This window comes from Panthera leo, chromosome A2, assembly GCF_018350215.1.
Source record: "Panthera leo isolate Ple1 chromosome A2, P.leo_Ple1_pat1.1, whole genome shotgun sequence".
In the NCBI taxonomy this organism is placed as follows: Eukaryota; Metazoa; Chordata; class Mammalia; order Carnivora; family Felidae; genus Panthera; species Panthera leo.
The window spans coordinates 119,439,159-119,453,764 of record NC_056680.1 but is presented as its reverse complement, the minus strand read 5'-3'; the positions used below and the strand labels follow the sequence as shown (position 1 = coordinate 119,453,764).

The 14,606-nt window shown below is 43.1% G+C and overlaps 1 protein-coding gene across 4 annotated transcripts in view; it reads left to right on the top strand.

Moving 5' to 3' along the window:
• The window catches only part of CPVL (carboxypeptidase vitellogenic like), a 115,743-nt gene that overhangs the window by 67,660 nt on the left and 33,477 nt on the right, over window positions 1–14,606 (top strand). The window lies entirely within an intron of this gene.

The following is a 14,606-nucleotide window of genomic DNA, read 5'->3' as shown; positions in this document are numbered from 1 at the left end:
ATCATAATAGGTCTTTACAATGAGCTCCTGTTTGATTTTAGTAACTGCAGATAATTCACCAGTCTGATTGCCATTGATTATATTATGTGTATTATGTTCCTTCCTCTTTAAGCAGAATCACACACACACACACACACACACACACACACACACACATATACTTTCATACATTGATTATAAGATGTATCTTGATTTTTAAACGAATAAAATGTGGTAGGGTGTGGAGGGTATCTCTAGAATCTAGGAAATGCAGCCCGTACTCCATAAGAGCTATTGGCTCTGAATACCTTGCTCTTTGTAGAACCCTGTGCCCTGGTCCCTAGGCCTTTCTGATAAAGAAATTACACTGTTCTTGTGATGATTCTTTAAAAATCTGAATATGTTTGGGGCGCCTGAGTGGCTCAGTCTGTTAAGCGTCCGACTTCAGGTCGTGATCTCACAGTCCTTGAGTTCGAGTCCCGCGTCGGGCTCTGTGCTGACAGCTCGGAGACTGGGGCCTGCTTCAGATTCTGTGTCTCCCTCTCTCTCTCTGACCCTCCCCTGTTCATGCTCTGTCTCTCTCTGTCTCAAAAATAAATAAAAACATTAAAAAATATTTTTTTTATTTTTTTAATAATTTTTTTTAACGTTTATTTATTTTTGAGACAGAGAGAGAGCATGAACGGGGGAGGGTCAGAGAGAGAGAGGGAGACACAGAATCTGAAACAGGCCCCAGGCTCCGAGCTGTCAGCACAGAGCCCGATGCGGGGCTTGAACTCACGAACAGCGAGATCACGACCTGAGCCGAAGTTGGACGCTTAACCGACTGAGCCACCCAGGAGCCCCCCAAAAATATTTTTTTTAAAGAAAAATCTGAATATGTTTTTAACCTCCCTTTCTCTGTCTGGTTATAGTTCTTGCCTTCCACAAAATATATAAGCTATATTTTCAAAGACTAAATGTGCACAAGAGAGAGAATGCAAGGGGGCGTGTGTGTGTGGCAGTGGGGGCAGGGGTGGATTTCCTGTGTGAAACCATTATTTCAATGAACGGGAGTTCCAGCTCTAAGGGTCATTTGGATCCAAATCAAAGCAGTGACCTTGGATTTGAAGTTGCTTCTGTTGCTAAATTGGAAGACCACTGCAGTTTCAAGAGGTACATCTCCAAATGCCACTTCTTACCTCCACATGCTTGTATTTTTAAAGGTTAAATTGCCCTGGGGTAGGGCTCAGTTTGCTGTGTTTGAAAGTTCATCTTGTCAGGAAATTGTAAATATAAAGTTACATTTCCCTGTCATTTATCATTCTGCAGCTCATTAAATTTCAACTAATTGCATCTTCAGAATTCAGGACCTTAATGTTTCTCAGCTTTACCACCAGATGAAAAAGCTTAACACCCAGGTCATTAGAGTTCTATTAACTTATCCTAGGCTATCAAAAGATCTTCGTTTGGGGCGCCTGGGTGGCGCAGTCGGTTAAGCGTCCGACTTCAGCCAGGTCACGATCTCGCGGTCCGTGAGTTCGAGCCCCGCGTCAGGCTCTGGGCTGATGGCTCGGAGCCTGGAGCCTGTTTCCGATTCTGTGTCTCCCTCTCTCTCTGCCCCTCCCCCGTTCATGCTCTGTCTCTCTCTGTCCCAAAAATAAATAAAAAACGTTGAAAAAAAAAGATCTTCGTTTAGAAATGGGCAGGTCCTGATTAGTGAATGTGAGTTAGAAATTTGAAAGGGAGATATTTCTAGCAAATCTAACTCATTTTAGTGGTCATTCTAATTGCTTGTGACATTTTCCTTAATGACATCTTCTGATGGCAAAATGGCTATGGCAACAGTGGCCAGGAAACTAGATTTGATAAATGTCTAGCGTCCAAGAAAACTTTAACACTTAAATGGGTCTGATTCTTCAACTTCTTAGTTGGACTCTAAGCTTCCACAAAGCATGATGGGAAAAGTCAGCCTTTGTTGACTGTAAGCTGCTGTGATCACTTTTCTTCCAAACCCTTTGAAGACAATGAAGGGATACCAGCACCCGTTCTATGAAAAGCTTCCGGAAGGAGGGAGTAGCTCCCAGTGAAATACAACTAAAGAGAGGGAAGCTAATCCTGGGACATTTGTTTTATGTAATCGTAGCCTAGAGACAAGCAACCACCACTTTACAGACAAATAAAAATAGCATACATTTGAAAATCAATTTATACTGCAGAGTTCATTATGTATTCATTTTTCCTGTTTCAGTTATAATCCAAGTGCAGGAGTAGTACTAATGTTTTTATGAGCCGAACTTCTTCTGGGCTCCTTTAATTTTTAAGCATTTCAATGAATAAAAGGGAAAGAGAATACTCATAAATTATGAAACAGACTTTGATTTCACCCAAACTTGTCATGCTTTTGATGCCTTTTCTTGTTTGTCGTTTAAATTTATGTTGGGACCAGGGGCACCTTGGTGGCTTAGTCAGTTAAGCGTCCGGCCTCGGCTCAGGTCATGATCTCATGGTTCGTGGGTTTAAGCCCCGGCTCACAGCCTGGAGCCTGCTTCAGATTCTGTGTCTCCTTCTTTCTCTGTCCCTCCCCTGCTCACACTCTGTTTCTCTCTCTCTCTCTCAAAAATAAATGAACATTAAAAAATTAAATTTATGTTGGGATGAAATGTTTAAATGACAACCAACACATATTTTTATTTTCTTACTTCTTTAAGTTGTGTGAAAATACATGCCACGTAAATTGGTTTGTTTTCCGTTGCTTTGCCTGGTAAGCGCCGTAATCATGTTGCAAGGGCTTTATTTTGTTGTGTGAAGGTACCTCATGCTCAAAACATTACAAGGTACATTTGTGATTTATGGTGATAGGAAAAGTAGAATTTAATCTGGAGTTACCCAAATACGACAGGGGGAGGGTGGTATGAGGAGAAAGATAATAAATGACGATACCATTTGCTAGGTAGGCTCCAGGGATCTAAAAATCAATAAGCAAAGAAGTGCATATTTAAATCCAGTTGCCAGGAAATCCAACTGCTGGGACATAAAGGCAATTATATCAGTTGACTTTACTTTGAAAAGATAAACAGGGAAAGAGTGAGGAGAGTAGTCCTTTCTGGATACAGTGAGGAGTATCTCTTGTGCAATAAATGTCACCACACGGCAGTAGCTTCCCCATCTGTAGTCCTCACTCATGCCATAGTATAATAGGAAAACATGCAAAAAACAATGACAGAAATGCTGTAAAACACCGGACCATCGGAAACCGGTGTGGGAGGAAAATAGGAAAGCTTTAGTTTTTTTTTTTTTAATTTTAAAAAAAGGAAATAAAAAAAAAATAAGCTCTGCTAATGTTTAGTAGGTGGATTGGCACTGGGCACTTATGTGGTCTGTATGTTAGAGAGTCACCTAGCAGCTGTGACGGAGCCAGAATACAGAGCCAGTGTTTTGGTTTTTCTAACCTTCGCCATCATCACTTGAGCCCATTTGCCTCCAGGATCTGACTCCGGGTTTAGTGCTTTTTCCACGTGAGTTTCCTCTTCTGCCATCAGAATGTGACTTAATTCAGTGGCAGTGGACCTTGTCTATTGGTTCAAAAGGGGAGGCAGTGTTCGCACCCTTCCTGCGGCCTGAGGAAACCATATTCGCAGCCTCTGGGAATTAGACTTATAGGAGTGGCTTTTCTGGCTCTTTGGATGAGTGCCTACTTACTCTTGTCCTCTTCTGATATGAAGGCAAAGTAATCCTCATTTGCAGGGAACTGGAACTTTCTCAGGCTGGAAGGGAAGTTTGTGCTGGGAGAAGAGAATGTGGATGGGTTGACGCGTGTCAAAGGCCAGCCGGAATCCGAAGTGGACCGCACTTTGCTGAGTGTTCTACTCACGGGGTAGTGGAGGGCCTGCCTTGCCACTGTCCGTATTCCCTTTGGGAGTGTCTGAGCACTTCTGAACTGATGCCCGTTAAGGTCATTTGGTACTTCTCCTGTGACAAGACCACCCTGCTTTCTGTTAGTCTTTGGGATAGCTTCAGCAGGAGGTCATTTCTCTGCCCTGCCCAGGCAGAAGAGAGAGCAGGCAACAGTGACATTGCACGGTGGCAGGGGCTCCGCTTCCCTGTTTTGTCCTCTCGAAGACCTTGGTGGACCCACTCAATTTTGTGGCAGTGCTATTTGCTTTTGAACTTGAGTGACCGCGATGTGGAAGAGCCGGGAGCTGGAAGGGGACTCGAACGTGTCCTGTAGCTCCTGTCTTCCTGTAAAAACTGAGGCTGTAGGAACGACTTCTACTCTCGCCCATGAACCCTTTTCCAGTTTCCTTAGTCCTGCTCAATGAACTGCTGATTGCTCCTCTAAGAGTGGCTGTCCTTGGAAGTTGTGCCTGTCATTTGGCAACTGTTGACAAAGGGACAGATTTTCTTCGCAGGGTATGCCAAACCCAAGGTATAATGGCGTCTGTCCAATAGAAATATAACGCAAGCCACATATGTAATCTTAAATTTTTCGAGAAGAAACATTAAAAATACATAAAGACATAGGTGAAATTAATTTTAATAACATTTCTTTAACCCAATATACCCAAAATGTTATCAACACGCAATCAATATTAAGAAATTATTGAGAGAGGCGCCTGAGTGGCTCAGTCGGTTAAGCCTCCGACTCTTGATTTCAACTCGGGTCACGATCTCATAGTTTGTGAGCTCGAGCCCTGCATTAAGCTCTGTGCTGACAGAGGGAGCCTGCTTGGGATTTTCTCTCTTCCCCTTTCTCTGCCCCTCCCCAGCTTGCATATGTGCTTGCTCGCACATGATCTCTCCCGAAATAAATAAATAAACATTAAAAAAGAAATTATTGAGATATTTTACATTCTTTTCTTTGTACCAAGCCATCACAGTTCCAGTGTATATCTTAGACTTATAGCACATCTCAATTTAGACTAGCCATGTTTCAGCCACATGTAGCTGGTGGCCACTGTATTGATTAGTGTAGGTCAATATCTGTGGACTTAATTATTACAAATTATAGCATTTTTTATTTGTTCCATGGGGCTGTTTCTTGTTGCTTGGGTTGAGTGCAAATGTGTACTCATTAATGAAGTCCGTTTAATAATGGGGAAAGAGGAAAGATTTGGCCCCTTGGCCTACCTTTCAGTAGAATAATAACATTGGCAAGCATGAGACAGTCTTTGGAGATGACCCTTGGTGTGATCTTGAAGCTGACATTCTGATGACCAGGAGGACAATTCCTCTCTCGAGAGGCTTGTCTGGGGGAATGGACAGTCCTGCTCCGGGAGCAATTTCAGTTTGTTAATCCAGTTATTGTAATGAGGGTCAGAGACGACTCTTAAGAGGTTAGGAAATCAGGAAAAGACTCCGAGAGCAGACCCTGAAGAAGAAGCCGAGTAAAGAATCCCCTCAAGTGGGCCCCCATGACTTTTCTATTCAAACTGGAGGAAATGCATTATTCTGGGTCATTATTAGAAGTAATTTTAAGTGTGCTATTCTAGGTAGTTAAATTTTCTTTCAAAGAGCTCAGGGTCGCAGTGATGGCTTGCTGGATCCTTTTCAAGTTGGCTTTGCTTTCTTGTTCCCCTCGCAAAGCAACTGAATTATTTAGTTAAGTTGCAAGAAAGCAGAAATCATTTTCTTTGGCCAAAAGACATTATTTGTATAATCACCGGACACTCACTCAAACTTGTTTCTCCCCTTTCGTTTTTCTTTACTCGTCTTGGCAAAACCAGCTGGTAGGGGAATGGCGGGCACATGGGGGTGTTTATTCTAAGTTCATTTCCCCCTCTGTCTTTGTCTTCCCTTTTCCTTAAACCTGGAAGCAAATTACATCCCTTTTGAAGAACAGCTTGGTTGCAGAAGTGACTACTGTTTCATTCAATCGTTGCACAATTTTCCACCAGTCCTCTCTAGGCAGGCCCTGGGGATGCAGGCTTCCTGAGCATGGCAGTCCTATATCCCCACAGAATCCCCAGGAGAAGTAGGGCCAAAAGCACAAGCGGTGGGTAGGTAGGGTTGAGGCATTGTCCACGAAAGGATAACAACTCTGCCTCCAGTCGGGAACATTTCTTGAACGTTACACTCCGCAGCTGAAATTTAGTTTTTCCTTTGCAGTTGAGTTTTTGGGAAACCCTCGGGAATTACCCTGGGTCGAAGTGGATATTAGTGAAGTTAATTCTCTTCTGTTCAGGAGAAAGGCACTGGTGGGTCATGTTAATTGCTTCAGGCAGAAAAGAACTCCCAGCTACATTGGAGTTTGTAATAGAAAAATGATAAGTAAGGCGGCCAGGAGAGGAAGTGTGGAGGGCTGCTTTGTAGAAGTTTCATTGATTTAGCATCTGTAGGGAAAGCTTCTCTTAAAAAAAATTTTTTTTTTATTAGTGAACAGGAGAACATTCAAAACTAAGACAGATAGCGGCCAACTGGGAATGCTGTGCAGCCTGGAATAGCTTAGGCTGCTGTTCAATCATTTCCCCAAACAGGAAACCACAAAATGTTAGAGATTAAGGTCACTAGATCATTGGGAAAAGAGCATAACTTTGTCTGCAAAGTATTATGATGGATTGTAAATGGGCCAAAATATAAGCATAAATCTTTCGTCTAAAAATGCAACAATAAAAATCCAGCCTTCTCGCAAAGCACAGTTTGCTTTCCTGTCATACTGCTGCCCCTTCGGCAGCATTTCAGAAATTGTCCTAATAAGTGGAGGAACAAAGTGGGGGAAACAGAGAGAAAACCTTTGTGTTCTCTGTGGGTGACACGTGTGTTTCGGTTTGGGTTTTTAAAAAAGAAGCTATCGTTTAGATCAGTAAGTGGCCCTCACGTGATTTATTTTCAGTCTTGCGCTTTTCTACCGGTGACAATGAAAATATATCAAAATCACATTCATATACATTTCTTCCCCAAATCTCTTCTTTCAAGTGTTCAGTTGTATAGCCACCATGAAAAAGCACAGATGTCTTTTTCCACCTGTGAGTATCACATGGGACCTCCCAACTTGAAGTCAAAATCTGATTTCAGAAGGCATGGGGTCTTTTTACTGGACTCTGCAGGTAAACTGGTCTGCAGCTATCTTCGGCTAACAGTTGGTTGCTTTTTATCTGCCTGGAAAATATTTACCCTTCAGGAGTATAGACTGTGTAAAATAAGGTTAATTATCTGATTCTGTTCGTCAGATCTTTACAAAGGAGGGGTTTTCTTGCTGAGAGACTTAAATCCATGAAAAAGAAACTGATTTAGGGGTGCCTGGGTGGCTCTGTCAGTTAAGCATCTGACTTCGGCTCAGGTCATGATCTCGTGGTTCACAGTTCAAGCCCCGCGTCGGGAGCTCAGAGTCTGGATCCCGCTTTGGATTCTGTGTCTCCCTCTCTCTGTTCCTCCCCTGCTTACACCCTGTCTTGCTCTCTCTGTCTCAAAAATAATAAATAAAGAATTTAAAAAAAAACCTGATTTATATACATCCAGAACCTTGAAAGGTTTATGGTTTGAAGTGTTGAAATGACTAGACTTTAAAAGATTTAAGTGCAACTGACTTTTTTGTTGACCCCTCTTTTTTTTTTATTTTTTTTTAACGTTTATTCATTTTTGAGACGCAGAGAGAGACAGAGCAGGAGCAGGAAAGGGGCAGAGAGAGAGGGAGACACAGAATCCAAAGCAGGCTCCCGGCTCCGAGCCGTCAGCACAGAGCCCGACGTGGGGCTCGAACTCACGAACCGTGAGATCATGACCTGAGCCGAAGTGGGACGCTCAACCAACTGAGCCACCCAGGCGCCCCTGTTGACCCCTCTTTTAAGGAAAACTTAGACATGAAAGAGTAAACTTGCCTCTCCTCTTCTAATTATTCGCTGGTTTTTAGAAAGCTAAAAAATACGGAGCATTAGGAGGAGAGGGTGTCACATCTTTTGTTACCTGTTCCCTGGGTGTCTCGTCCTCAGGCTCCCCACAAATATTTCCTATCGAATAAGTGGAGATTTCACGTGAGCAGATTCAACAAGCCAACAAACAAAACACACTCATGTATAAGTGAGCGTGCATTCTTTCCTCCAACTCAGACAAAAGGTCACTTCCCTTCCATTTTCAATGGAAGTGAAACTCAGCTGCCCGTGAATCCTGGAAGGGAAGGAAATAAATGAAGAGAGTTGGATCGAGACCTACTGATCTTTCTTTTTTACCGATGACAAAGACACAGATACAGAGAAATATTTTTCTCTTCTAAGAAAAACAGTGGCATAAGCGTTGAATAGATGACAGGTACTCTTGCACCCTTGCGGGGGGGTGGGCGTGGGGGGACACTGAGGAAGGGGTGGATACAGTGTTAGCTCGTTGTGGGTGAGTGGAAATACAGGCACGACCTGGCCAGATCTCCCAGTAATTAGACGCCGGCATCTAATTGCAACACTGTGTAGACTACGCGAGTGTTTATCTGCAAGCTGAATGCCGACTTCAGGCAGCCCACTTAAAAGTTATGCGCTCTGCTATAGAAACTTAACTTTTCAGGTTAATTTTTGAACGGGAGTGACAACATTGCTAAAACGCTGCTCTTCAGGCTACAGGATACTTTTTGCATCTCACATCCCATCTGACCCTCCCAGCGATCCTAGAACATAAATATTCCCCTTCACAGAGGAGAAAATTAAGGCTCGGAGTGGGTCGATGACATACCCAAGGTTGCTTCTTTTGCCCAGGCCTTGGGAGGCTGCGCTGGGGCTGGAGCTCAAGCCTTCTGTCTGCATGCATCCTACTACTTTTTATACGCCCCTGCTGTTTGTTTTGTTAAACTGATGACCTAGGGCGGTTGTATTAGAATTTTAACTCTTACATCCTAAACCCTGATTGTAATCCACAGATAACGTCTCACTTGGAAACTGTGGAGCTCTTTGACTAGCTATGTGGAGCTATTCAAATGTGGTGATAATAATAATTAGCTTAATTGAATATTTACTGTGTGCCCAGAATGCAGGGAGCTTTACTTGCATTACGTTATGTAATTCTCCCAGTGACCCTCTGTCATGTATGTTTCTCTTCCACCCATTTTATAGATGAGGAGATGGAACTCTAGATGGATTGAGTCACTTAAGACGATCTTGCTAGTAAGAGGCAGAGTTAGGATTTCAAACCTGGCCACGGAGCCTGTGCTCTTAACTATAAACATGCATCCTTCATTCCTTGCTTATCTTTAGGTTTGCTTCCTGCCTGTGGAATTACAAATATAGGATAAACTACCTATTCAACGTGCTCCTTTGGGGGCAGTGATTTAGACAGTGAGGCAGTACAGAAGAGGGCTAAGAAGCACACATTTGGGACTCAAGCAGATCTGAACTTGAGGCTCTGTCCCCAGTTTGCCTCCTCTCCCTGTACCTCTGTCTCCTTGTCCCTAAAATGGGATAAATAACATCGGCCTTCTGGGGGTGCTGTGAAATCATGGATGCAAAATGCTTAGCACAGCTTCCCCAACATAAGAGGAATGAGAAAGTTCTACTCTGATTCCAAACTGTCCGTTTAAAAGCTATGCTCTTTACCATACTTTTCTAGCCATGAATTATGGGCAAATTCCTTGCCGTCTTGAACCCTATGCTTCAAAACTGAAACTCCTTTTAAAAGAGTAATTTATAAACTCATGGCTCCGACTACCAAAAAAAGACTGCTGAGGTATCGTGGCCAATGTGTGTAAAATTAATAGTGAAAGGCATGTTATTTCAGGCGTTTGAATAGATGGAGTTCAGGTTTATCCCAGCTGGACTTCCTCCTACTGTAGGCCTTTTCTGGAAGGGTGAGATTGGCAACTAAGTGTTTGACTCAGAAGGACCATACGCATATTCTGAAGGCTTATTTTAGAAGAAGTGCTTTATTGAGTCTTTTAAGTCCTTATCCAAGTATCAACCCCCCTGAAAAGGAGGAGGACCTCACACTCATTGAACTAATTTGTGTCAGGCACTGTGCTAGCAGCTCTGTGCACATTATCTCATTTACTCTCACTACCATGAGATGTAGGTCTTAACCATATTCATATCCAGAAAAGGGAATGAAACCCATGGAGGTTAAGCCACACGTCCAGGGGTTCCCAGTTATTGTATACTGGGGCATGGGGGGCACTGGTCCATTGGTGTATGTGTTTGGATTTCATGCTTTCAGCAACAGAAACAACTGTGCTTGCTTGAAGCATAAAAGAAATTAGTCAGATGACATGATAGGTCACAGAATTCCCAGAAAAAAAAACTGATTGAAGCACTGGATTGAGACTAAGGAAAATTCTGGGGATCTAGGACGGAAAGCTAGTGGGCAGACTCATCAGAAACCTATGTTACTCTGCCCACAATTCACATTTTATGAAAAGAGCATTTGAGTGCCTTAGCTTGGGTCACATGCTCATCCCTTGCGCAGAGGAGGCAGGATATTGTGATTGACAGCCTCCACCAAGGCTGGATCCATTGGGGGGTGTGGGAGTCCAGGAACCAGGGGAAGAGAGAGTGGACCTAGGCAGGCCAAAGCAACAGATGATCGATGTACAGCATTATAGAAAACCTTTAGAGAATGCAATTGACTCTTCCCAGGGTCAATACTTTTTCTGGGATGCCCAGCACTGAGCAAGGGCTATGGAGCCAGGAGAGCCTCGTTCTCAAGGAGCCCAAGCTCTGCCACAGCTGCTTCATCAGTGGTACTCCCTTCAACAGAAGTGAGACATCTGTTGCCAGCTGGATAACGTCCTTGCACACATCATTGTCCATGGAGCCAAAGTGAGAAATGACTGAGAGATGTCACCAGACTTGGACCAACAGACCAACGTGATTTCTGAACTAGAGACGTGAACTGTGTCTCACACTCAACCAACTCTCCCTTGCCAGAGGCTTTCGGTAGCACAAAACATTTAGCTACGGGGAGTCAGTAAATGCCTGTTGGTTTGAAGGAATTTGGCTCCTTTCTTAAGGAGTTCTGGGTAGAAGTTTGGAAGTCTGGGACCTCAGACATGTTCTGACCCCTCGCTGTGTCACAATTTCCTTAACAGTAAGGTGGAGGCAGACATTGTAATTCCTCTCGTCCTGACCTCAAGAAACAGCGTGAGAATAAAGTCATATGTACGTGAAAGCACTTTGGGAGGTAAAGAACATAATAAAAATGGTTTTCTCATCTCTGCCTTTGCCTCTACCAAACAAACAAACAAACAAACAAGATGCTTAAAATCGAAACCACCTTCTACCATTTCTTATAAATGCTTGAATTCTGGAATGGATTTTTTTTTTAATTTTTTTTAACGTTTATTTATTTTTGAGACAGAGAGAGACAGAACATGAACGGGGGAGGGTCAGAGAGAGGGAGACACAGAATCCGAAACAGGCTCCAGGCTCTGAGCTGTCAGCACAGAGCCCGACGCAGGGCTCGAACTCACAGATCATGAGATCATGACCTGAGCCGAAGTCGGCCGCTTAACCGACTGAGCCACCCAGGCGCCCCTGGAATGGATTTTTAAGATCATCTACAAACAAACTAGTTATGCTGTTTGCCTAGTTGTCATAAAAAATTGAGAGCTGGTACTATTTGGGTTAATACAAATTATTCCTTAATAAAGACCCATTTTTGCCACCCATGGTTCCCCAAACTTAGTGTTATTGTTTGTTTTACTATTTTTTCATTATAAAAACACCCTAATCACATTTTCAAAAACAGACCAAACCAAAACAACAGCAACAACAACAAAAAACCCACCTAGAAAACAGTCAAGTTAAAACAAATTACCCACACTGCAGCTACCTTAACTGTTGGTATTTTGATTTATTCTTTTCCCAAGCTTGAAGCATCTTTTAAATTTTTTTTAATGGTTATTTATTTTTGAGAGAGAGAGAGACAGAGTGCGAGCAGGGGAAGGGCAGAGAGAGAGGGAGACCCAGAATCCGAAGCAGGTTCCAGGCTCCGAGCTGTCTGCACAGAGCCCAACTCGGGGCTCGAACTCACGAACCGTGAGATCATGACCGGAGCCGAAGTCGGACGCTCGACCGACTGAGCCACCCGGAAGCCCCGATGAAGCATCTTTTAAGAAAAACAATGTCACAATCATAGAGTACAAAGAATCATAGTCTTCGCTGATGTTTTAATAAGAAGTATTTTTTCACGTCTTTGCAAAACCATCCATTTCACCGCGCTAACTGGTCAGACCTCGAGTAAAAGAAAAGAAAATTTTCCAAAGGGAGTGCCTTTGCCGTTGAAAGGAGGCTTCGCAGCTGTCCAGGAAGGAAAGCGAGGAAACAGGAAGGAAAGTGTTTAGGGGTGCTGCCTCACGTGTCACTGGAGGCCAGCTGCAGCCAGTGCTCCTCCTGTGCCTGGTTTTGTTACAGTCACTACTGAGAAGACAAGGGTAGCTGAAAGCCGCCTTCATTTCTGTCTCCTCCTCTCTGTCTTTAGATCTCGTTGCTTAAAATACCATCAAGCCTTGGGGAGAAGCTTGCCCCAGACTGTCCCAGGGTTAGCTTGAAAGCCCAGCGTCCTGGAAAACGTCTCAGGCCAGGGCAAACCCGGGGCTGTTGGTCACCCTAGAGGAAGGAGTGGAACAAATGTGTGCCAACGTGTGCCCTTGGGCTTCAGGACCACCCCCCCCTCCCCTATACTCCACGCTCACCCCTCCCCCAGCCTCTTGGCTTACTGGATCCTGGGATATCTCCCCACTCATCCAGCCCTAAAGGCAACTGAAATATTCCTGTCAGGGCTGATGAGAGTAAATGTGACATTTAGATAAAAATAAAAGCTCCAGAATTCTTATATTTAATGCTGGCAGCCTTAAATGCCAGCTTTGAAATCACTTTGCTTGATCATTAATCTTTAATTTTTTTTTTTTTTTTGCATTTGACTTGTGTGCCCTTTAGAAGTTAAAAATGTTTTCCTTGCTTTAAAAAGAAGATTTCCATTGCCCACCCTCCCCCCGAAGTGGGCCTTCTCCCCATCGCATGCACAAAATTAGGCAGTTCAGCCCTTCACTGCCTCGTTCCAGAGAGTTAGTGCTCTCGTTTGTGTTGAGTCTTGAATAGCAAAGGGTACGGCTCAGGCATGGACTTCATTTCAATTCAGTCCAACAAACCTGTGCTCTAATGCTGTACAAATAAGCCTGTTTTTTTGCCGTGACCTGTGGATTTGCATCCCCGCAAGAGAACACATTCAAATCAATTTCAAAATACACTGATGATAGTGAGATAGCTACAAGAGACCCTCAGAAAGAGGCAGGCTTCATTTAGTAGCCACGGAGTGGAAACCAGCCAGATGCACTTGTGTATTTGCTAGTTAATCAGCATCTTTTCATTGAATTCTGGAAGAGGAACTACTTTATAGATAATTATCTTTGTTAATCAGGCCTTCCTAGGATGGTGGAGTATTTAAGCCTTGTTCCTTGGTACAGATCATGTGTAATTGCTTCCATACTGTTGGCAAGACAGCTGTAGGAGTTTTGCATGCACCGTAAGTACCCAAGGTCTTTGAGGCAATGTCTTTGTATAAACAACGCACATTTTTATGGCTATAGTTGAGTTGAGTTTTTTAAAGAGGCTTTAAATCGATCAGGAGTTTTCCCTTTGGGTTTCTGCTCAGGAGAGCGGAGGTGGTGGTGGTGACGGAGTAACATGAGAGGCCCAGGGCCCTTTCATCTTAGGCTGAATCCTGGCCCACTGCTGCTTGAGGATTTGGAGTGTGTAAAAGTCCTGGGCTGTTTAATTATGTGCAAGCCTTTTAAGAAGCCTGCACCAGGAGGGCAGAGATGGAAACATATGCAGTGAAACATTTTCTATCCAATTTGAGGATTCGACCAAAGGTCTTCACTTGAGCAAAACCAGAACTTCCAAGTAGGTCAAAGGGTAGTGTGGAGTTGAGGAAAACCTCTTTGTTGGGAGTTGAGTGACAATGCCTTAGGAGCATTAAGGTCATGTTAGTTGCATAAAAACAACGTAAGAAGAGTGGAAAACAAAGGAGAAAATTACTCAGCTTTGTGCCACCTAAATTAACCAACCGTATTCCTTTTCTTTAAAGGTGCATGCCATATATGGAAATATGTATACCTATTTTATACGCTCATAATTGTGAAATATATTTGACTTTCAGCTTTCATACTTAACCGTGTGTGACAAGTATTGCTTATCACATTGCCACACGGTTCAATGAAACATTTTAAATGGTTTTGCACTATCCGATAGAAAATCTGTACCATAGTTTATGTAACCAGTCACTAATTATGGAACTTTTGGGCTGTGTTCAAGTTTTTCATTATAAGACGTGATAAACAGGGTGCTATATATATATATAGATATTTCTTTGGGCTTATATTCATAGAATTCCTTTCACAATCTGGGGTTACGGGGACAGCGAGCCTCAACATGTTAAAATCTTTTTGTTAAAAATGGATCATTGCTTTCCTCAAGTGCGGTGCCATTTTTATGCTTCCTCGGCATTGGATAGTGTATGAATTCTTTTTCAGGCCAAATGAATATTAGTTTTGGAGAAAAGACAAGACCTTGCTTCAGAGTTGGTTCTCCTATAATATCCACCAACTTATCACACACACACACACACACACAAATGTATTCTAGGAAAAAAAGACATTCCTCATTGTCGACAAGTGGCTATCATGTTGAAGAAAAGGAGGTCTTAGAAGTTGCATGGCAAACATATTTGCCTCCAACGTG